General features: G+C 33.1%; 1 protein-coding gene and 1 pseudogene across 1 annotated transcript in view; both read right to left on the bottom strand.

Moving 5' to 3' along the window:
- Positions 1-23936, bottom strand: part of EYS (eyes shut homolog) — a 1532152-nt gene that overhangs the window by 1191564 nt on the left and 316652 nt on the right. The gene's annotated exons all lie outside the window — the stretch shown is intronic.
- On the bottom strand, positions 19689-19788 carry LOC119874349 (annotated as a pseudogene).

Raw genomic sequence — 23936 nt, forward strand, 5'->3', positions numbered from 1 at the left:
ATTTTATTTATTTATTCATGAGAGATACAGAGAGAGGCAGAGACATAGGCAGAGGAAGAAGCAGGCTCCCTCTTGGGAGTCTGATGCAGGACTCAATCCCAGGACTCTGGGATCATGATCTGAGTGAAAGGCAGGCACTCAACCACTGAGCCACCCAGGTGCCCCTGATTGGGATGATTGAAGTAGAGACTATCTAAAGTGTTTAGTGAATTCAAATCTTATCATTAGAAATAATAATATTACTATTACTTCAAGTTCATGATTAAGGCAAATCATGTGCTCAAAAAATTGCTTCATAAATCAATGTTTTTCACAGTGATTTTATAAAATGCTCAGGAAAACTACACCCAAATTTAAATACCAAAGCAAAAAGGTCCCTAATAAAAAAAAAAAAAAAAAAGGTCCCTAATAAGATACATTTCTTATCTGTGTTCACAAGATTGATGATTGATAGGTCTAAATTTAGAACACAAATTTTCTGATGTTTTGAATGTTTTCTATATTATGAATTTCATATTTCTACTTTATGAAGGTATAATCCTATAAAGGTTTCCTGTTTTCAAAAAACTATAGTAGCCAGGCACATATACCTGTAGCATCAACTGATAAAATAAGTATTTCTGTGTATGCAAGATAAACTTCTATAAAAGATCCAACATAAACAGATCAATTGACTTCATGAAGTTGGGCCTTCCAGAATAATCTTAGAATTATATTATATTTTTAAAACAAAATGGGGCATATCCAAAAATTTCATATTTTTGTCATTTTTTCTAGTAGTTTACCTGCAAAATATGTTTCAGAATTGTTTCTTTAAAGACAGTATTTAGGGGATCCCTGGGTGGCTCAGCGGTTTAGCACCTGCCTTCAGCCCAGGGCATGATCCTGGAGTCCTGAGATCGAGTCCCGCATCAGGCTCCCTGCATGGAGCCTAATTATCCCTCTGCCTGTGTCTCTGTCTCTGTCTGTGTGTGTGTCTCTCATGAATAAATAAATAAAATCGTAAAAAAAGAGACAGTATTCATTAAATAAGGGCATATGTATGAAGTAATTGATTCTAAATTCCCTAGTTATGCTCAGATAGTCAAAAAAGCTAACATTTACAAGCTGTGATCCTTTTAGTTTTATCTAATTTATGTATTTCCTATTCACCATGCACAAAACCTGGCAGTAATTTATTTATTGATTGATTGATTCATTCATTCATTCATTCATCAAATATTTGTTTAATACCCACTCTTAACTTCAGTCAAGCAAACACTTATTCAACTAGCACTATGCCAGATGCTTGAGAATAAGCATATGAACAAGACAAACATGGCCCTTATTTTTTCAAGATTTTAAATGCATTGGAAAACCTAAGGTACTTTAGTTGTATTTTACTAAGAATTTTGCAAAATGCTTCTAATTTAGTGCAAATTTCTTTTTTTTTTTCTCGGTATTTATTTATTTATTTTTTAGTTTTTATTTAAATTCTAGTTAGTTAACATATAGTGTACTATTGATTTCAGGAGTAAAATATAGTGATTTATCACTTACATATAACACCCAGTGCTCATCACAAGTGCAGTATATTTACTTTTAATAATTAAAGAAGCGGATGCTATTATTTCAAATAAGTCATTTTTTTTCAAATAACATTTTCCCTATAAGATGTCATATTGTCTCAATGTGATATAAACACAAACACAAGATTTTGTTTTTGCTTTTAATCCACTTCGAAATAGGATTCTCACCAATCCCAGCCAGTATTATGTCACATCTCAAAATGTCCTACATTTTGGCTCTTGAGGCACCATTTCTTTGTAAAATGCAAATAAAAGGAGATGAAAAAAGATTCTAAAGAAGAAGCACAATATGAGAATGTTTTCCTTTTCCAATGTACTAGCAAGGAATACATAACTGGATAGAATTGCTTCTGTTTAGAGGAATAAAAGGAATATATTGAAGTCAGTAAATGCATTTTCTTTGAGTAAAAGGGTTATCACACAGACATTTGTAACTTTAGAGATGTCACTGCTTTAGCCTCAGGGTTTTAGAAGGAATTTCTGTGCTTCAAGATGAAGCTGGCTGAGGTTCTATTTCCCCTAATATGAGAAAGGATGACTTATAAATGAAGATTTAAAGTACTGGAGTCAGCTTTGAACTAGTCAAGCTTGAAACTAAACTCCCATCTCACCTAGTAAAGCTCTAACTGCCAGAATGTTTTCTGGTTGTGGAGGATAAATGACAGTATGTATCAGCCAGAAGGAATACTATATATGGAAGTTAAAAGTAAGTTGCATCAAGTCATAAAATAAACATAACACCTTAGAAGTCATGTGCATTTTACTGTTCAAAACAGCCTTACATAATGTAGTAATTAGACTAAACAGTGTTTACATTACTGAAAAACAGTTTTCATTTTCATTTGATCAAAATTTATTTTATCCCTTAAACTGAAGAATAGTGAAATATTACTTATACCTCCCCTGTCCAGTTCTATCTTCTGACTTTTTAAGTGAAGGAAGAGCTGAAGGCAAAAATACCACATAAAAAAAGAAACTAAAATTGAAATCTGAAAATCCAAATTATAATGAAGGTTAATATATCAACTTATTCATATATTATATTAATAGCAGAAGCTATATTTATCAAACACCATCAGCTAAATCAATTAAAATGTCAATTTTAATCTAAATGTTGTATAGACCTTAGGAAATCAGAATTGTTTAGTTTAAATAAAACATCACTTAAATACATATTTGCTTAGAGTTAGATGTGAGACAAAAATGTGCATTCAACACATCCAAACATCTTTAAGTAACCTATAATTATGAACTGTGTATGAATTAAGTTTCAGTGAATTATGCATATACAATAAATATACTGATTGAATGTCTATAAATATAATAAAGAGTATGGTTTTCTCAAAAGATCTGTTCTAGGGCAGCCTCTGTGACTCAGCAGTTTAGCGCCGCCTTCAGTCCAGGGCGTGATCCTGGAGACTGGGGATCGAGTCCCACATTGGGCTCCCTGCATGGAGTCTGCTCTCTCTCTGCCTCTTTCTCTCTCTCTCTCTCTCTCTCTCTCTGTGTCTTTCATGAATAAATAAATAAAATCTTTTTAAAAAATTAAAAAAAAAGATCTGTTCTACTGGTAATGAATATTTTAATTTGCATTTCTGGGTAAAGTAGAAATTGCCATTAAGATCATATAATAAGGTTCATTTTGTACTTTGATAAATAGCAAGGGTTAAAAAAACTATATAACATCTGGAAAATATTTGCATAACCATTTCAAATAAGAGACAAATAATTAAAAAAAAGAAAAAGGTAGCAAGCTAAAGTTCAGACTATAAGAAAGACTGCAAGGGAGTATAAAATATCTAAAAGGTAGAAGTAATGATACTGTCAAGGCATTGATCAATAAGAGTTTTGGCTTAAGATGATGCATTCAGGTGACATAACTAAGAGGAAATTGATAGGGTCATGGGAAATAAATAAAATGTGAAAAAAATGTGAGTTTATAAGGATTTTCAAGTACAGTTAAATACATTGGATAGACATGGAATATAACAGACCTATTAAATGGATTGAATGAACAGATAATCTATTCTAAGGAAATGGGTCTTTACTACAGAAGACAGGATATTGTTGCATACCAAAATAGCTCTAAGCTGAAATCTATGTGACAGTTAGAGAATTCCCAATGAATTATTTTACAGAGATTTTTTAAAAAGGAGAATTTATAAGTTTTAGGAACAAAACTGAAACAAAGTGAAAATTATTTCATTACAAAGGGGAAAGACAGGCAAAGCAAAATAACAGTTACTAAAACATGTGGTTACCTAATTATCTTTTGGAACTACCATTTACTTAAAAAAGTTTAGTAATTCTTAATATCTCATCTCCTCTTCCATATAGAGCAGATACTTTAGATTTAATTGAATCTAAGCAGGGATTATTTACAGTGAATCAGACATGGAGGGCACCAAAGGAAAAGGCAATCCTATCATCTCAACTGGGAGCAATTTAAAATAGCCAGATACAACTCAAATAATATTATAATGCTTCTGAAAACAGAGATTAAAATCAGATTGAATAAAATTAAAGATTTTATGAAGCTATGAGTCAGTTTTGTGTCCCCATTGCCTTTTTCTTTAATAAATGAATCGAAGAACTATGATGCAGCATTTTCTTGTCTAAGAAACGACCCCTAAATTCTGACAATTACTTTAGAAGTTATCTTAATGAAGAAGAAAAGTAAATCATTTCATGGGCCTTTAGGATAAATGCAGAATTAAAATGACATACTCAAAAGATGAAAAAAGAAGTTATGGAATCAGTGCTACATACTGCTGTATTTGAGTTTTGCATCAAACAGTATGATTTAAATGACTGCATAGAGGACAGCCCAGGTGGCTCAGGGGTTTAGCACAGTCTCCAGCCCAGGGCCTGATCCTGGAGACCCCAGATGGAGTCCCGCGTTGGGCTCCCTGCATGGAGCCTGCTTCTCCCTCTGCCTGTGTCTTTGCCTCTCTCTTTGTGTCTCTCGTGAATAAATAAAATCTTAAAAAAAATGACTGCATAGTTATATCAAATACAAAGAGGTTTGCAAAAACCTCAAAGGTGACAAAAAGGTGAACAAAATTATGTTGCTGTCAAAGAGAGTCTTAAAAAGTACCCTAGAGTTCCATACTGGAAAGCCTTTTTGTTGTTTTATTTTCGAAATGTGAGGGAACTAGTTGAATGACTTGCCAGAGTAACACAGTTGTTCAAAAAAAGAGCTAGAAATTCATTACTGACCTTGTTTGTTCCACCAAATTAAAAATGCCTCTAAAAGATTCCTGGGGGTGGGGGGTGAGGGGTGAGGGAGCAAGGGGAATTAGAAAGAGCCTTAGGGCATATTATAGGAATCTTAAAATATTTGAAGGTTGACTTGAGGAAGAGGTGTTAATTGATCGTTTTTAATCATTTAAGTCATGTAATTAGAGAGGTGGAATCAGAAAATGAAATTAGGAGGACACATATTCATTCCAAATATAAGTGAATTTTCAAAATGACTACTCAAAGATGAAATGAGCTACCTTTGGGAAGTACTGAATTATTCATCACTGTGGAAATGTTCATATTTAAAGGGGATAAAACTTTAGTCTGAAGTAGTGGAGTTGGGATTCAAGAATCATTGGATGGTTAGACTAAATGAAACTTTATTTCTTACAAGTCTCTCATTAAAATTGCACACTCAAATGACAGATTTTTAGGAAGTGGCAAACATCGATTGGCTCTTCACTTAATTGCTAAATTCTCTAAGATTTGGGAAACTGTTAAAATAAGTCTTTGTATTAAGATTAAAGGATGAAGTAACATAATGTTTTATAACACTTTTATTGGAATCCCTGGGTGGCTCAGCGGTTTAGCACCTGCCTTTGGCCCAGGGCGCAATCCTGGAGTCCCAGGATCAAGTCACCTGTCGGGTTTCTGACATGGAGCCTGCTTCTCCCTCCTCCTGTGTCTCTGCATCTGTCTCTCTCTCTCTCTCTCTCTCTTTCTATCATGGATAAATAAATCTTTAAAAAAAAAACATTTTTATTTCCTTTAATTGAGTTAAGGAGCTATTACAAATTACAAACCACTGTATATCTGATACTATTATATGTACTCAGGAAGCGAGTACTAAATGAACAGAGGACAACAAACCTAGCTTCTAGGAAAAAAAAAAAAAAAAGACTGAGGAACAACAGAGTAGTCCTTCCAAACTATTCAATTCTTCCACATCCTGAATTTTTCAACCATTTATTTGATTTTCATTTTATTTATTACACTTAAAAATCTCAAGTTCTACAGAGAGCTCAGTTTACATATAGTATTATGAAAGATAGGAAAAACTAAATCTTAAATAGTAAATTACCTTAGATAGCAAATAGTACATATTCATGATGTTCTTTTTTTTTTTTTTTTAATATTCATGATGTTCTGTTTGACCTTCTGATTCTTACTGACTTCCAGGTTTCTGAATTGATTCATCTCTAAAGTACACTGTCCTGCACCAAACTGCAGATCATCACACTGTCTGCCTTCTCCTTTGGAGTCACAGTTCATCTCGACCTTGCTATTTGTGTAAGTATCAGATTGGGTAATGACCTCATCTGTTACTATATTAGAATCCCTAGTTATCCACTTGGCATTTATGGTCAGCTTTCCATTTACAACCTGGTGCTGACATATTCCCTAGACAATACTCTGCTGCTCATTAGCATGAGCGTCCTCTCTCTAAAATCATGGTATAACATAAATCCTCTAGGCCTCTCAGACACATTGTGTTGTGAAATTCTTATGAACTTGCAGCAATTTACTAGAGAAGTAATTGTTTTATCTAAAATTATATTTCAAATCATTATTTGAATACATGCTTTTTTCTCATTAAAATAACGTTTTCTTTCAAAAGAGAAAAGTCAATTATATTTTATTGTGTTTACAAGAGTGAATGACAATGTGATGCATTAACAAAACTATCTTTAAACATTGCAGTACTATTTGAATTATGTGAATAGCTCTGGAAGATTTTTGAAGATATTCGATTTATTTTCTGTATCTTTAATGACTTTGAGAAAATATATGTAGCTTGCATTTGAACAATTTAAAAGCAAAGTGACTTTTATTAATATTAATTTGTATCTCCTGAAGCATATTATTCATTTTCAACATAGCATTATGCACTATCATCATGTTTATTCAATGGTGATTAAAAAAAAATGACAACTCATATTCTAAAATCAATTAGCAATTTAAATGTAGTGAAAGATTAGTCAAAACAATATATTACTTTTTACTTTTTTCTAAACCAAAGAAGCTTAAGGACATCATTGTCTTTTCTACTTTTTAATGTAGCTATTAACAATACCCAAGAATTTATATGCATATTTTATTTCCTTTAATTAAATTCACATCAAGGTACTAATTTATATTTATAAAATATAGATAAATACACACAAATAAATATATAAAGTTTTTGAAACCTTATAACTAAACTTTTAAGGAAAGTTTAACAAGAACAAATTTCATCTCGTTTGATTAATTCCGTATAGATGAATGGAAAATTAAGTTAGTATGCTGAAGCTAAAAAATCATGAAAATGTATATAACTGCTAAAAATTATAATATGCATTAAAAAGTATGATTTCTGGCAAATTATGACAGCTTTTAAAAAATCTGTTTTCCTTTAGGAAAATGTTGATAATTAAAGTCCATTGCCAGATTTTTTAGAAGAAAGTTATATCTTTGGCAGCCCAGGTGGCTCAGGGGTTTAGCGCCACCTTCAGTCCAGGGTGTGATCCTGGAGTCCCGGGATCGAGTCCCACTTGAGCTCCCTGCATGGACCCTGCTTCTCCCTCTGCCTGTGTCCCTGCCTCTCTCTGTGTGTGTGTCTCTCATGAATAAATAAATGAAATCTTAAAAAAAAGAAGTTATATCTTGATATAACTTACTTCTAAAAAAGTGCAACTAATTACAAATCTAAGTTGTTTTATTAGAACGTAATTTTAACAGGACCTAATTTATAAATTATATTCCTTTAAATATGTGCTATTGTAGATGTGACAGATATTTAAAAATACATCATTTAAACATTGGATACTCAGATGATTAGGTACCATTTTGTTCCTGACAATGATGTTCTGTTGTTTTAACATAAGCTGCAGTTCTCAAAGTGTGGCTTTGAGACCAGCAGCACCACAGTCACCTGGAAACTTGTTAGGGAAGCAAAATTTTTGACTCCAAACCTACTGAATCAGTAACTCTAGAAGTGAGGTCAAGCAATGGGTGTTTTAACAAATCCACTGAGTAATTACGATGCATGCTAAAGATGGACTATCTGGATGTTCTCAACTGTGGTGAATATAAGAATTATCAGTGAGTAAATAGATACGTAAGTATCTTTCTATAACAATTAAAATAAAGTGTCTGGGGCAGCCCTGGTGGCACAGCGGTTTGGCGCTTCCTTCAGCCCAGGGTGTGATCCCGGCCACCCAGGATCGAGTCCCGGGTCAGGCTCCCTCCATGGAGCCAGCTTCTCCCTAGGCCTGTATCTCTGACTCTCTGCCTCCCTCCCTCTCTCGCTCATGAATCAATAAATAAAATATTTTTAAAAAATAAATAAAAAAAATAAAGTATCTGGTGAGAAGACCAGTATTTGTTAAAGCACCCCAATTTTTATGTATAGTCAGGGTTGAGAACTATTTATCATCTAACATTCAAGAAAACTTACTTCATTCCCTTTTCATTTCTGTGGAATTGAAGGCATGCCTGTTCTTTCATTGACCTTTTGATTGAAAAAAAAAATTCTGCCTCATCAACAAACTTAAATCTAATGCCAATCTTTCCCATTTTTCCTATCCTCCTGATGGGAAACATACCATTGACTTATTTTTGTGTTATAATTACTATGCCAATTTAAGTAAGCTATTACCTGTACACAGATAACATCTTATTAGTAATTCTTAGCAAATATAACAGAGACCTGCAAGAATCATTGGTCCTCTAGACCATTTATCTTATCACATAGTATCAGTTTCCTAATAAATACCTGGGTGGAGTTAATCACAGTGGAGATTCATCATAAGTACTCTGAATGTGCTGCTCATTTAAGAATTTAGCTAGTTCCTACTATACTACCATGTTATGGCATTAATCTTTATTTCCACAAATTAAACTAGTAATTTAATATGAGACTATAGAAGTTTAACACTGACACAGAAATACAGGCAAGTAGTAATCCTTAAGAACAGTACTATTTAATACTATTTAACTAATCTATGTAACTAAGTAACTAATACTATTTAACAAACTCTCAGTCACACCAGTGATTTGATAAATGTTTAAAAAGTCTGAGTATCCTGGGACGCCCCGGTGGCTCAGCAGTTTAGCACTGCCTTTGGCCCAGGGCCTGACCCTGGAGACCTGGATAGAGTCCGGCCTCCGGCTCCCTGCATGGCGCCTGTTTCTCCCTTCTGCCTGTGTCTCTGCCTCTCTTTTTGTGTCTCTCATGAATGAATAAATAAAACCTTAAAAAAAAAAAAGTCTAGGTATCCAGACATTTTAAGTAGCAGGTCTCTTTTAGATGTTAGTCATTACTCTAAGCTCAGTATTTCTAAAACAATATCTAAGAATTAAGGTATGCATTTGTAGTCTACAAAATTATGAATAAAATGATTTATGTAAGAAGTAGATAATCTTCAAATAATTTTTAGTTTACAATATTTAATCCTGAGTTAATAATTGATAACACTGTAATCATCCCATTTTTCTAAAGCAGAAATAGCAAATGACTTTTTAAAAATTTGCACAAAATAAGCTTATGCTTGATTAGAATAATTATTTTGCAAAATGTCTTCAATGTGTCCTCCAAATTTTAGAATCTACAATGTTTCTTCCTCCTTTCTTTCCTATATTCAAGTCAACACTAATTATTGGTACTTTTTCATGAAATATCTTTCAGGTATCTTTTATTGTAAGCCTCATAGCATTATACTCACAATTTAATTCAGTGCTAACACTTTTTTTTTTTTTTTTGCCTCCAGTTTTTCTTACCCATCTTAAACGCAGATGTTGAATGATTTTCAAAAAGTAATTCTTGAGGCACCAATGTGGCTCAGTCAGTTAAATGTCTGACTCTTGATTTCAGCTCAGGTCATGATCTCAAGATTGTGAGATTGAGCACCACATGGGGCTTTGTGCTGGGTATGGACCTGCTTATGATTCTCTCTCTCCCTCTCCCTCCTCATCCTCGCTCCAGCTCTGTCTCTAGCTCCCTAATTAAAACAAAAACAAAAACAAAAACAAAAAAACAAAGTAATAATTCTTCCCATCATGAAATTAACCAAATAAAAGACCAGCTATGTTAAATTAATATCTTCAGGTTTGCATGCAAATTTCTTTAATGCTCAGTATCAGTTCATTTCTCACTAACTCACTTCATATTCTTTTACTTTCTTCCTCTCCTACAATGTATGTCACAACCTCACCTTGTCTAACATTATGCTATATTCATAGTGATATAAGAATGAGTTAGGAGCAGATGGGGCTAGGCAGGAAAAGATAAGGGAAAGGTCCCAATGTCAGGCTCCTACCCATCCCAAGGAAACAAAGACAATAAAAACAGAAAAATAAATCTGACTCCCTAACTCCAAATCGTTAGGGAGTATTCCTCTTTAATGGCTATTAGACTCACAGAAACCCCAGATGTAAAGAAATACTATGGAGGAGATATTAACCAGAGAGATGGGAACACCTTATTTGTGCTCATGATATTTACAAAAAAAAATCTTGTTTGGTACAAGTCCACCATGTTTGTTCTAACTATAGACATGAAACGTATAAATCCACCCTGATAGTGATAAGAAATTTTCCAAAAAGTAAAAAGAAAGAATGTTTAAATACTGAATGAAAATCATGAAATATTCTTTAAAAAGCATAAGAAGAAAGAAAGAAAGAAAGAAAGAAAGAAGAAAGAAGAAAGAAAGAAAGAAAGAAAGAAAGAAAGAAAGAAAGAAAGAAAGAAGAAAGAGCAAGAAGAAAGAAAAATTTTCCAAGTTCCCTGGTCTCTTTCCTATAAAAGACAGACCATAAAAGCCCTCAGGGCAACTCTGTCAGGACCCCTCTCAATTTTGAGAGCTTTCTCTGCTTAATAAATTTCTATTGCTTTGCTCACTCTATTGTCTGTGAGATTCATTCTTTGACTCCCTGGGACAGGAACCAAGCTCTCCCATGTCAATAGGTCTGGATTGGCTGAAAATCTTATGAAAAACTTGAGTTTATTTATCAGCATGAAATCACAAATCATGTAGCCTATAACGGTCATTTTTATTTTCTTTTAAAGAATTTCAAAGTAATACATTTTTCTCTTTACAAATATATAAAGACAAATATTATTTCTTCTGTAAAGACAAATATTATTCAGCTCAGAATGATAGCTTTTATAAAATAGATATTAATTTTGTGGAAGATTTAAATTTTCTAAAAATAAGATGAAGGACATAAATCACGATGACATGTCTACGGGCATGCAAAATTCAATATACACACTACACTTTGGTTACAGCATCTACACAACACACCTAGCTATGTTTCTTTATAATGATTATTTTGAAAAAACATATTTGAAGAATTACCTAGAAAATGTGTGTGCATGGATAGATTTGCATGTGTTTTATGGAACACAATAATTGTTAAACATTTAAGGATCAGACACTTTTAAAACCGGTTTATCCGCCAGAAGTCAGCTTTGCCTCTACTGAAACATAGTTTGTTCATTTTCTCTATTGTTCACATTCTAATAATACTCTATTTCAGTTATTTAGGAGAATTTAAAAATTATTTTTGAGTAGCAATTATTTTAAATGGAATTTCCAGTATACAAAAGAGTATAATTATAGTGATATGGTTATGAATTATATGGAGTACACTCATACATTATTTTTGCTTTATGAAAATCTACTTATGCTTTTTTAAGAATATTTCATGATTTTCATTCAGTATTTAAACATTCTTTGGCAAAACATAAATAAATAAAGGGAGAGAGAGAGAGAGAGAGAGGAAGGGAAGCAAACCATAAGAGATTCTCAACTATTGAGAACGAACTGAGGATTGATGGAGGGAGGTGAGCAGGAGAAGGGGTAAATGGGTGATGTGAATTAATGAAAGCACTTGTGATAAGCACTGGGTGTTGTTGTTTTTAAGATTTATTTATTTATTTATTTATTTATTTATTTATTTATTTATTTATGATAGACATAGAGAGAGAGAGAAAGAGAGGCAGAGATACAGGAGGAAGGAGAAGCACACTCCATGCTGGGAGCCCAATGCGGGACTCAATCCCGGGACTCCAGGATCACTCCCTGGGCCAAAGGCAGGCACTAAACCACTGAGCCACCCAGGGATCCCCGGCACTGGGTGTTATATGCAAGTGATGAATCACTAAATTCTACTCCTGAAACCAATATTATACTGTATTTTAACTAAATAGAATTTAAATAAAAATTTGGAAGAAACAGAAAACCTGACATAATATGATGTAGTCACACATCATAATCATTTTTCATATTAAATTAACAATAATTTTAATGATTTTTAAATTGATTACATTTATTGACCAAACATATTAAAATAATAAAATAAACATTATTTGACAATGTGTTTGATGGGAAATTGAAGAACATGTATAACATTACAGCACACTATATAAAGGATAGGAGAGATGGGGTGAGACTTACTTTCCTATCTATGAATTCTGTCAGTGATCCTGGATTTCCTGAAGCCTCTAGAGTCATGGACATGTAATTCCTCCATAAGACACCATGAACCTACAGGTGGAGGCCACTTGGCATGTTATTTTTAGAGCCACTTAGCACGTTATTGTTCAAGCTGTAAATTTATCAACTTTGGAGAGATTAATTGAAGAATGTTAAATCTTTACTCATACCTAAGGGAATAGAAATTCCTTTATTACCTAAGAAAATGAAAAAGATTTAAAAAGTTGATTCATATATGATCATTAAAAAAATTAAAAGGCAGTGAAACTGGTAATAGCAACAAAAGTATTAGCATGGTAGTTCTTACAGACCATAGAGCAACATGATAATATCATCATGGTGTAGAAACGAGTTAGGGGCAGAGGGGGCTAGGCAAGGAAAAGATAAGGGAATGGCCCAGAGTCAGGCTTCCAGGAATCTGTGTGCTCCCATAAACCCTAAGGATACTGAGAGACTCCAGAGTCAGGCTCCTACCCATCCCAAGAAAACAGAGATAAGACAGTAAAAACAGAAAAAAATAAACCTGGCTTCCTAGTTCCAAAATATTAGGGAGTATTCCCCTTTAATGGCTACTAGGTTCACAGAAACCCCAGATGCAGAGAAATATTATGGAGGAGATATTAACCAGAGAGAAGGGAACACCTTGTTTGTGCTCATGATATTTACAAAGAAATATCATGTTTGTTAAAAGTCCACCATGTTTGTTCTAAATATTCACCCTGATATTGACAAGAAATTTACCAAGTTCTCTGGTCAGTTTACTATAAAAGACAGACCATAAAAGCCCTCAGTGGCAACCCTATCAGGACACGTCTCACTTTTGAGAGCCTTCTCTGTATCTCAGCTTAATTAACCTCTACCACTTTGCTCATTCTGTTGTCTGTGAGGTTCATTCTTTGACTCAGTGGAGACAGGAACCAAGCTCTCTTGTATCAATAATAAACTGAATTATCATGAAATAGGGTTACCTACTCAGCCAATTATAGAATGGAACTTTTACTGAAGAAAGATTAAACATGAAAAATGCTCTTATTCAATATGTATAAGTGAGATGAAATATTTGCTAAGAATTTTAAGAGTCTTTGAAAAACCATGGACATCAAATGGTCAATTTAATGAAAATATTCATCCTCTTAAAATTCATATATTGAAAAATACTTCTCTTGCTCACAAAATAGATGTTTTTCAATGTATCTGACACATCAGGTTCATGCAATAGATGTTGGGTAGTGTCAGGATGTGTGATACTAAGTAGATAAAAATACTCATTCATCCTCAACTGTGTAGTGTGAAGAATCACTCATTTAAGACTTAATTGAATAATGCCATGATAAAATTTATATATTAGATAGATGACAATGACAAGTTTTGTCACAGCATTGAGAATACATTTTAGTAGGAAAACAAACCAAAAGGTCTTCTATTGCTTTAGAAGAATGATTATAGGGATCTGAACCACATTAATGGTAGTAGGTATCAAAACTTGAGTTTGCATCAGGAAAATATAGCAGATGGAATTGATGAGACTTAGTAGCTAATTGTAAGTGAAATGAGAGGTATGAAGGAAATATTACTCAAATAAGATATCAAGATTTGCTTTTTTTGTAGTAAATAGACTAGAAATCTTCACAATGTAGAAATAATATGTTTTTTTGGTCTCTGTTGAGTTATTATGCATATGCAATTTACAAGGTAAATTATGACTTTCTACCTCAATTAGGAACACTAAGTAGAGAACAAATGATACCTACTTTTGTATTATTTTTGGTAATTCCATTATTATGATTAATTTCTGATATCTAGTCAGTATTACAGAACTCCTGTTTTGTTTTTTTTCTCACCAAATTGTTGAGAAAACCTCTTAGCAATATAGAGTCAACACTCATTATTTTTTTGGTTCGCCAATTATTTTCTCACAAAATTCCACATAGTACATGTTTCAAGCCATTTTGGACTGATGGCTAAAATGGTTTCCACATCTATTCTGCTTGCTTAAACTCTTTATTCCATAGCCCCACTGTTCATTACATTTTCATCTCCCAGAGATCATTACTCACTTTCAAACTTAAGCTGATTTGTTGCAATATCAATATGAGATCTTTTAACCTCCACTTCACTTACAACATAACTGAGATGCAGCATTTCAGCACCTGTCAAAGGCAGACCTGGACCAGGTTTTCTGACAAAAACATTAACATGCTTTCCATTGCATTATATCTATTCTTAGGTCAAAGATTTGATTATGCTTGGAGTTTTATTATATTTTTTCTTTGAAGCTTGATACTAATAATTGCAAACCTACCCCAGGTATGCAAAATGACAACCTAATTATTATGAGTTCATATTTATGTCATACTCATCCCTTTAAATAATATAAGTTAAATGTAATCTTCTAAACCAGTTTTTATGACAGATTTTCGAGCTATCTAGGAATGAGGAATACCACCTGATTTAATGTCCTAATGATCTGCCCTAATAATTTCTCAAATCTCATGCTTGAAAAAGAAAGTACAGTAGAAGAAATGGAATTTTTATCTTGTAATTTTCAATCTGTGATCAGGCCTTATCAACTCATATTGTAAGAATATGAGAATGTTAAAAACAAAAACAATGTAAAACACATTCAAGTTCCTCTGCTTTTCTGTTGTTGTTGTTGGGGGGAGGGGGGTGATAGGTGAAGGGGGATGTTATGGGAAGGGCCCTGAGGACAAAAGTGATCTATATAGTGCCAAATAGTCTCTCCAATACCTAGAATGACTAAGTCTAAAAAAAAAGCTAAAAAATTAGAACCTCTTCCAAAAATGCTGGAATGGCCCATAAAGTTAAGTAATATTATAAATGATTCAATGAATAGCATACATTACATTGTGAATTCCTGTATGCTTACATCAAGTTAATGTCCAGTAATTCAATTAAATGAATACAATTTAAAAGAAGACATTTCCTTAATAATGTAACATTGCAGTTTCTGGGTAAAATATATGATACTATTTATGGTCATTTACTCAAACCTCTACTTACTTCAGTGGATATTGCTTTATGAATTTTGCAGTAAGAAGTAAACATAAGCTCGGTGAAGCAGCTATATCTCTACCAGTTGCAGATAATAAAATACTTTATATTAAGTAGTCATTTGTATTAAAGTTGTCCTTCATAAAGTACTGGTGCTGTATATTTTTAGTATTTGCTTCTACTCTTATGATATGCAAATATAATCATTATACCATTTTACTGAAGTGTTCAGCATGTTTCTACACCATCTAAATTGGTGAAAATGAATTGTGATAGCATGCAATATTAATATGAAAAGCCACAAAAATTGCTCACATAATACAACTTTCATATTAGAGGATTTAAAAACCTCAATTTTGCTGTTGCAAACCTCTCCTTAGTTGTGCACATAAGCAGAAAGATGAGGTACTGAGTATTCTATCTCTTTTGAAAATAGTCTTCTCTAGGGATCAGAATGATAATAATGCTTGGCAAAATAATATTTTGATTTTGATTCAAAGAACAAAATACTAATTTCAGTTAAAGATAACTCTATTGCTTTACAGCTACTGAAATTTAGGAAAAGGACAAGATTCTCCCTATGAATAATATAATGAGAAGTTGAAAATCTATCTGGTGTATAGAGCTATCCATTTCCCTTTCTGTTTTATATGGTATAATGAGTTCTAAAAAATTAAAAATAATAAAAAAAGAACAACTGTAGGGACTTATCATTGGGAAAAAATACTGACAGAATTGAGTCATAGAGTAATTCTTTGACCAAAGGTAGCATTCAAATTCATTTTTTGAATTTTATGAGCTTTTTTTAGAGAAAACCTATAATCATTTGCCCAAAGTTTTATTTACTGGTTTTGCCCATGAGAAGTTCTAGCTGAGCTATTAAGCAAAATATGAAACCAAATGACATGGAGTCCTTAAGATCTGTATACATATAAACCATGAAATTCTAAAGGGCTGTATCTTTCTAACTGTCTTAAAAGTGGAATTTTTATATGGGGACAAGAAATTATTTATGGGAGTGATTTTTTAACTTCTCATATTCTGTCCTATGCTAATACATCTTCAAATATTTATGTCACTAAATGAAAGACACAAACATAACATCTTTTTAGCTATTTGCCCTACTGAGAATTATAGGAGAGACAAAACTATTTACTGGTTTGTTTTCTTTTCTTTCCTATGACTAGTTTCTTCTGTAAGGAGCTGGAGGCCAGTGGATGCACATTACACAATTTTTAAGACAGAAGACATAATGCATCAGTTCTAAGTCAGACTCTAGTTATGATGAAAGAGGCATTGTCAATGGCAGCTCTGCTAGGTATACTGCTTTCTGATGAAAGAATGGTGCTACCACCAGGAAGTATTATACAGGAAAAGCATGGGGATGAAGAAGAAATGGAGAAAGGATAGAAAAGTCAACCTGAAAACTTTGCTTTGCCACTTAAAGAATTCTCATCGGTAATATTCAACAAAAAATGGGTATAATAAAACATATATGAAATAAACATGAGAATTATAAATGTATGATATCTATGATATCTATGTAAAGCATCAAAGCCTAGACATATTCAATAAATGGTAGTTTTACTATTATCCCGAAGATTCTCAGTATAATTGTCCCCTCTCACAGGAAAAAAAAAATCCACTTGGCATAGTAAATGAAAATACAAAGAAATATCAAATGTATGTGATCCTTATGAAACAAAACCAACTATATTTCTTTGGTTTTCATTTTTATAAAGCATCATTATCATCATAAACCTTCTTATTCCTAATTCTTAAGTTTCATGACCAAGTCAAAGGAAGGATGATGGTCTTTGCAGAAAGTCTTGGACTAAAATTTAGGTATCTTCACTCTAGTAATTTAGTTAATCTAAGACATTTTGTTCATATATTAAGTGATATTTCAGGCTGGCTGTAAGGATTACAGAAAATAGTCTATAACCCTAGATGGCACATAAAGCATCATCAACTGTGAAGTTAACCTACTCTATTTCCCTTTTTATATACTAATATTAATAAAGAAGGTAATACTAGCTCTCTTTAAGGTTTTTTTTAAAGCTTTAGTTGAAGTATAGTTGACATATTAGTTTCAGGTGTACAGAATAGTAGTTCAAAATTCTGTACATTATGAAATGTTTACAAGTGTGGTTATTGTCACTATACAAAGTTATAGTAATATTAATAACTGAATTCCCTAGTGCTGTGCTTTTTATCCAAGCGACTTATTTATTTCATAACTGGAAGCTTATCTTTGTTATGATGGGCTCTTCCTCTGCCTTCATGTTTACTCTCCCTCTTTGATTACACTAAGTTGCACTCACTTCTCCAAGTGATTTCATTCACATTTTTCTGTTATCAACTAAGTGTTGATGGCTCCCAAATGCAGACCTCTAACCTGAACTGATCCTTTTTTACTTTAGATTTTATCACTTTCTTATTCTATTTTGCTTACCTTAGTCATCATCCATCATCTTTCCCTATAATGGTGATCACTCCCCTGATAGGAGTCCCATTATTCTATACACCTTTCTTTGGTATATACTTCTTACTATTTTTACTATTTTGGTGTGTACATTTACTATTTTCTCAGATCACACATCTTCAGTCAATAGGTAAAGTCAATTTTCCTTAATAATAATCCTTGAGCTGATTCCATTTCTCTGTGTAATATTGCAACTTGAGCTTTCATTATCCATTACCTAAAATGTTTTATTTAGATGCCTACCATTTAGCATCTTTGCCTGAAATTTTCCATAAATATATATGTTGTACAGCTATCAGATTGAATAAAATATGAAACCTGGCTATATACCTCTCATTCTTAAAATTCAAAACTGAATTTCCATGTCTCCAAAACAAAAATTTCATGTACTTTCCCATGACAATTAAGGTTCTCAATGACCCACATTTCTACTGTCTATGTGCACTTGCCACTCATTCTACCTGCTGAGATTGATTTGTAAAACTTACTGCTTTGGAGTTTTACCTTAGCAATATGCAGTTTGTGCCTTCATTTATGTTCTGTATTCCTGAAATTATTTCTTATCTCTGCTTCACTTGATTAATTTCTACTTATCTTCTGTAATTCAGATTAGACTAGCTAACTAACAGTTTTATCACATGCTTTCAAAAAGATTCCTGATACTATGCTGAAGAGAAGGAAGAGACAGATATTGATATCTATGTATCACACCTTATATTTTTAAGTTATATCCATACTCAAGTCCTAGCATAAGAAAATATTAATACTAATTAGAAAAAAAAAAACTACTGAGTACTTCATATATGCATGTGTATATATATATGCATGTATAGTGATAAGCACTTCACCTGTATTACATCAGTTAATCTCTAAATAGATTATGACAGTCATAACCTCTGTTATCCACTAAAAGCTATCCTTATTTTACTTCCTTCCATCTTCCTAACAAAAGAACATCCTACCCTTCCTGCCCCCCCAAAAATATTTCATGAGATAAGAGAAAGAGATCTGATGTTGCTCTATCTCCAGCACCTATATCAGTGACTAGAATATTTTAAGGCACTTAAAAAACATTGTGTATAAAAACAAAAAACAAAACAAAACAACAACAACAACAAAAGCAGTGTTTAATGTCAGACTCTTCCTTGGAAATCTCCATTGACCCATCTTTTTTTTTTTTTTTTTTTTGCTTTGCTTTTTCAATTTATTTAATTAAATTATGAATGCAGCTATTTCCTATAAACACAAATAGAACATACCATTTTTTTGTTGTTATAGTTAACTCTCTTATATATATAGCATAGAAAATGTTTTGTTGCTTTAATTCCCTGGACAAAATCCCTATAATGCTATTTATTTTCTTTGTTGTTCCTGTGTACTGAGGAAAGACTCATTCATGGAAAACCCTGTTCATTTGACTGAGCACATGGGCAGACATTTTAGACAATATGAAGCAGTTGGTAAATTACTTATTCCCTTTACATAATGAGTAACACTTAGCATTTACTGATCAAATTGCCCTTCAGCACTTCATTTTTCTTCCATGACTTTAAAGTTCACAATAACAAGTATTATCCCCTCTACCTACTTTAATTCTGGAAACGACAGGGACCAAACAGCTTCAGACAGCATACAGTCTAATTTGAATGGCGTTGGGAAGAACTTCAGTTATAAAGGAAAAAGTATTCACAAAAGTGAATACTTTTGACTCATGGATCAGTTGGGTTAAGCTAAATAATAGTAACAAAAAACGTAGCAGTGACCTACAACCTGGAGGGCTTAAAGCAGCAAAGAGTTATTCCCCACTCTATGAAATCCATTGTGGGTGTACATAACTCTTGGGAATGTATTATTTGTGTGACGGCTTAGCACTGTTCCTCAACCCTTATTTTCACTATAGTCACTAGGTAGCAGAATAAAACACAGAAGAATCTCAGCTTGGCAATTAAACTGATAAGAACAAATACTACACATGATCTTAGCCAAGAGGCCAAGAAGCGATCAGCTTGGCAATTAAGTGTTATTGCCTGAAAGTGATTCATATCATCCTACCCACACTTGACTGGACAAAAGAAGTCTAATGTTCACTCCTAACTTTACAGGGATAAGGATGTGCTGTTCTTCCATATGCCTGGGAGGAAAGAAAACTGGATATTTGCGAAAGGTTAAAGAGCTCACAGTAGCCCTTAAAATACTAACATAGGGAGGACACATAGATGGTAGCAGAAAATATCTTCCTGTGTGATAGATACAAATTTCATAAGTACAAACTTAGATTTGCAGAAGCATAGCTTTCATTTTTGTATAATAGCTTAAATGAAAACCTGACTCTGTGATCTGAAAAAACACCTGAGAAAGTCTTATTTATTTATTTATTTATTTATTTTAGGTGGAGGAAGGGGGTAGGGAGAGGGAGAAGGAGAGAGGGAATCTTAAGCAGACTCTGTGCCCAGCTTGGAGCCTAACAAGGGCCTTGATCTCACAACCCCAAGATCCTGGCCTGAGATGAAATCAAGAGTTGAACACTTAACCAACTGAGCCACCCAGGTTCCTCAAATCCGTTAATTCTTAATCCTATTTGATGCAGGTATAAAACATATTGTCTTAGAGATAAATTCAGTCATCTTTTTTGTTTATTTTTCATAGAATTAATATCTAAAACTAAATTCAGCCACATTTCTATCACTCAAAAATTTGTCTTTTTTGTTTCCTGAAAAGCTTAGGGGCACAAAGACCCTTGGTGGGGTAAGAACAGCCATAATTAGACCATGTTTTGCATCAACATATTCATCTTGGTCCAGATGCCAGTCATTGCCCTTTTGCTAGAGTAAGACCTTACTTCATGCAGGCCACCTCCATATGCAATCCTCTCATTGCAGTTTTATGCCCTTCTCTCATTATTCTGTCATAAGACACCTTACAGGACTAAAATTATTCATCTTCTATAAGTCATGTGTTCATGCCTCACTTTCCAGGATACAATGAGGGAGAGATGTGTTGTTTAGGAACTCAAGAATATTGACTTGTGATTATTGTGGTTGGAATGAAAATGGAAGGCCCTTAGTGATAAGGTCATACTGATTTTAGATTATTGTCATATTATAGACTATTTTAGTTTTTGCATATTATAGGCTATAAGTTTTAGTTTCTACTACATTTAAAATAATATATCTTTTTTCCCTATATTTCTGAGTATTTCAGTTAGAATCTGGGGAGAGAGTAAATATGTTTTCCTAAAGGTTACTACTTAATGTTTTCTGGTATTCATTTTTGCATATGTCCAGCCTGTATTTAAATGGTTATCAGGAAAAAATCATAAATAAATCATACATAACATATAAAGACAAACAGATTTATGAATGGACAAGCTGCTAGGTAGAAGGAAGTATAATAAAAAGGCAAAAATAAACAAACAACAAACACAAACAAGATAAATACAGAAAATGGTAATTACAAAGAAATAAATAAAATCAGTAATAGGAGAAAAATGGGGAAGGGCTAGGTTTGTTAGTGATTTAGACTGAGTAGATTGGGAAGACCTCTTTAAAGAGGATAAAGCTAACTGAGATTTGAATGATACAAAGAACTTCTTGGTATTTTGAAATTTTGCTCTCTGCAGTGAGAGCAGGTTGGTTTCATTTGAGATAAAAGAAACATTCCAATGCAACTGAAGTATTCTGAATCTGAAAAGAACTATATGAGATGAGTGAGAGAAGTGGACTGAGGCTTTGTTGTAACAAATGTTGGTAGACAAATGATGAGTCTAGTGAGATTACATTTAGTGAACATAACTCAATTATGAACTGATCCAAATAAAACAGTCAGGTGTATTTTGTAAAGTTAAATGCAGATCTTATTTGTCATGTTAACAAAAAAGAAACAGTGTGTTTGACTCTCTGTAAGAACAGTATTATTAAACCAACTGTATGGACCTGTGGAAGGAGTCCATTTGATATAACATGTGCTTCCAGTTCTTCAAAATAACTAGATATTCCTTCTTTCCATGTCCCATTGCTTCATATGGGACATAGATACCTGTGAATGTATGCCTATGATATCTACAAATTGTGTCATATGCATCCTATTTAATAACCATCAATTTACAAACTAAGAAGGCTAAATTTAGTAATTTGTATTTTATTCTGACAGATGGAGAGCCCCAAGAGAGTTTTAAGCTGGGGAGTAACAAATGAATCTATATTTTAATAGGACTACTCTGGTTACTTTGTGATAAGTAGGTTACTAGAAGTTAAAGTTGTAGCAGGGTGACTAGTTTGGAGGCTGTTGTAAGGATTACAGACCATCGAATTTTATGGACACTCTAAGAAAATAAGACAAAATGAATGATTCCATGTCCAACCAAGTTGTCATTGAGATAAAGATACTAGAAGATGTGCTAAAATAAAATGTTTAAGTTAAATGGAATTTTAGAAGTCTTAAATAAAAAGTTTATTGTAAAAATAAAACTTTAAATTAAACTAAAACCAGGAATCATGAGTATAAAATAGGGAAGAAAAAATACCCAACGAATTAGATAAAATATAAATAGCTAATATTTCATCTTTTCAATTATATCTGTAGAAAAATGAGTTTATGTATTATTTTTATGAATGTAAATCCTCTAGTTAAGAAATTGCTACTGGGCCAGCACCAGTGAACTTTACTGTACTACTTAAGGAAGTGGAGATTTACTTGGGAATACTATTATCTGTAAGAAAACTGGGAAAGTTCGAAGCTAAACATTTGTGAGTAACTTCTGGTAAAAATTATTCTGAACCAAGATACAAGGAGCCACCAACTCTAAATTTCCTCATGAAGAGAGATAGCAATAGATCTGGTACTTATACCTTCTCAGAAACCAAAAGAATCAGTTCCATTTATGGCTCAAATCTGGTTAAAACTGAGTCACTACTCATTATCCAAGCATTAATTATCACAGATCACCTAAACTCTTGACATGTCAACATAGCATGTCCAAACACTTCCAGGGTGCTCTCCTGAGATCTTCTTCTCTCTGATAAGAAAAATTCTATTTTCTCAATTTCTTAGCCTTTTTATCTTTCCCTCTGCTCCTTAAATCTCTAACCTTGGATGCACATCATAATCATTCTAGTTACTAAAAGCAAAATAAGAGAACAAAAGAGGAAGCAAACAAATAAATGAAAATCTATCTCTGTTCTGCATACCCACCAGTTTAAATCAGAAACTCTAGGAGTGGGACCTGAGTAATATTTTTTAAAGCTTTACAAAAGTGAATATAATGTGCTTCCAGGAAAATACATCTTTAAAAGAAAACTAATTTTCTTCAGAGAACAAGCTTCCTCTGTAACTTTAAGTTGAGGTTCTTTTCTTACATATATCAAATATGTCAGAGACAGGAGGCTGAGTAACTATTCTTGTGGCTCATTATCAATGCTTCCAGACATTACTCCTTTTTTCTCCTTTGAAAGAAAAATAAATAAATACTTGGCTTTTTGAGGTGCATATTTTCCCAGTTTGTCTCAAACTTTAGTGTGAATCATATGGGATTCTTGTTAAAACACAGTGCAGGGGCACCTAACTGGCTCAGTCAGTTAAGCTTCTGCCTTCAACTCAGCTCATGATGCCAGGGTCCTGGGATCGACCCCAGCATCAGGCTCCTTGCTCACTGGGGAGCCTGCTTCTCACTCTCCTCCCTGCTTGTGCTTCTCTCTCTCTCTCCCCCTCCCCCCATAAATAAAATATTTTTTAAAAAATAAAAAATAAAATGCATTGCAGACTCTGATTCAGTAAAGTCTGGAATCAGACCTAAGATTTTGCATTTCTAAAAATTCTCAGGAACTCCAGTGCTACCAACCCATAGAACACACCTATAAATCACAGAGCACTCTCATCCTCTCTTCCACTGACTTGCCTTCTCACTCTCCCATTCTTTTCATACGAGAGATTTTAGCTCCTGGATCACAGACTTTCTTTCCTCTCATCTCATTTAATCAGTTCCAATGATATCAATATCTACATAGATGAAATAATCACAACCTGGACTCTTTATGTCTTCAACATCTTACATTCAATGATCTTTTTCTCCTCTTCACCTCAATATTTTGTACCTATCCACAATAAATAAGACTACTCATTATAACCCCATTTTAATTTTTTAAATTTTATTTA

The sequence above is a fragment of the Canis lupus genome, chromosome 12, assembly GCF_011100685.1.
Source record: "Canis lupus familiaris isolate Mischka breed German Shepherd chromosome 12, alternate assembly UU_Cfam_GSD_1.0, whole genome shotgun sequence".
NCBI classification, from domain to species: Eukaryota; Metazoa; Chordata; class Mammalia; order Carnivora; family Canidae; genus Canis; species Canis lupus.